The following is a 2,118-nucleotide window of genomic DNA, read 5'->3' as shown; positions in this document are numbered from 1 at the left end:
GGCCGCCTCCCCTTCCCTCCAGCCCCTCTGGCTTCCTGCGTCGGGTGTGCTCGCTTCGGGCCGCCCCTGGAGCGCCGAGGGAAGGCCTGGGTGCGGGGGCATCGCCCGCATCCCCGCTCCCTCTCTTTGCGCCTCGCCCGGCGGGTTGCATGTGTCTCACCCCGGCTCCTTATAGCCCGCTGCCAGCTCACTGTCCAGGTGACAGGGCAGGTGGCATTGGCCTGCCCGCCTGTGCCTCTATTTCTGGTCGTTGGGTTGGTGTGGCTCCTCAAAGTTTCCCGTCCTCCTGGCTACGGGGAGTCCTTCCTGGGTTTCCTTTTTTCCCACTTGAACAAGATGTGCCCGCAGGAGAAGCACAGGCTCCCTTGAACCACAGACACTTGACCAGGGTGTTCCCGGGTTAGGGGGAAGAGGAAAGGTGAGGTCGGGTTTTAAGGACCGTTCGTGGTAGACATGATGCCTTCCTGCTTTCTCCGGTGGCATAGGACCGATGCTGTGCATGTCCAAGCCGTTGACTTCTCATTTATTTCGCCTTCTATTGTATGGCCATGCAGGGTGTGGTAATGGGTGGTGATTGGGAAGAGAGAGGGGTCCCCTGGATCCTTGGGGTGCTTTGAGATGGTCCAAGGCTCCCTGTGAGGAAGCTGGGGCCCAGCCCGGAATTTAGCTGGAGGGCTTTGTTTATGTCCTGTGCGTTCAGGGTATCTCTTTCTTCCTCTTCCAATTACTTGCCCCCCTGCACTCTGACCATTTCATGGTGAGTCCCTAGGCCAGGAATGAGCAAAAGAAGTCAAAGGACCCGAAACAGCCAGCTCCACCAAGTAAAAGTTTGCCACGAGGAGGAGGAAGCTAATGGCTTGCATTTCAGTTCTTTAGTCCCCCTGGCTTTTCTGAACACCCGAGATGGCCAATAGGCCACACGGTGATGGAGGGCCCCGGGGCCGGCAGGACTTTGCTTTGGTTTGGTAGATGGATAACCCATAGCCTGAGCCATGGTTTCAGACCTTTACCTCTAACATCTATGTATGGCGAGGTCTCTCTTGGTTCTTGGGCAGGATGCTGTTTTCAGCACTGAGGTGAGGGCCCTGTCCCCGGCAGGGAGTACAGCGGGTTTAATGCCCAGGCCTCTGGGAACTACTTCTGGCCGACAGTCCAGCCGAGTTTGTTCCTCCTGCTTCGTGCTACCTCAGTGGTCATTTGACATCAAAATGGGAACCCCGTGTCACTGCCTAGAAGTCAGTCCTTGATTTTGTCCTGCTGCCTGCCTCTCACTAGAAAGCATCCTTTCTGTGCCGAGAGCTGGTCGAGATCTGAGCCAGGAGCGCTGTGGACGCAGCTCGTGTGTCCGGCGCGGTGGGCTGTGCTGGCCGGTGGTGCTGCTTGCGTGGCGTGTCTCCTTTTCTTTGCCTCCTGTTCCTTGTCCTGTCTCTCAGCCGAGTGCCAGGGACAGCTGGGAATGAGAGTCTTGTTAGAGAGCCTGAGTGTCTGCTCTACTGTGTGCACCTGTGCAGGGGTGTGTGCGTGGTGCTTGGTTTTCTGACAGGCAGGTGATCAGCTCAGGTGGGGGCATCAGGTGGCGGGGGGACAGGTGTAGCTGTGAGTCCTACTCAGGTGGGCGCAGCGGTCACCCTCTTGCTTTGCTAACTCTCAGAGTTTGTTTGAGGGCCAGCTGGGGAGGCGTTGACTGTAAGCAAGAGCCATGCCTCTGGGCATAATGAGCAGGCACCTCGGGAGATGCTGGAGGCACCACAGCCCCAGACCGGCTGAGCGAGCTTCAGAGGTCACTTAGTCCCAAGTTTTGTTGCTTCAACTCAGCCTGTAATGCAGTGGTTTTCAACCTTGGCTGCACATGAGAATCACCTGGGAATCTCTTTAAAATCCTGATTTCTGCCCTGACTGGTTTGGCTCAGTGGATAGAGCGTCGGCCTGTGGACTGAAGGGTCCCAGGTTCGATTCCGGTCAAGGGCATGTACCTTGGTTGCGGGCACATCCCCAGTGGGGGGTGTGCAGGAGGCAGCTGCTCGATGTTTCTCTCTCATTGATATTTCTGACTCTTTATCCCTCTCCCTTCCTCTCTGTAAAAAAAAAAAAAAAAAGGAAAAGATAACATGGGAAGGA

Source organism: Myotis davidii, unplaced genomic scaffold (assembly GCF_000327345.1).
Source record: "Myotis davidii unplaced genomic scaffold, ASM32734v1 scaffold327, whole genome shotgun sequence".
Classification (NCBI taxonomy): Eukaryota; Metazoa; Chordata; class Mammalia; order Chiroptera; family Vespertilionidae; genus Myotis; species Myotis davidii.
The sequence above is the reverse complement of the archived record's forward strand: the minus strand, read 5'-3'. Positions refer to the sequence as shown.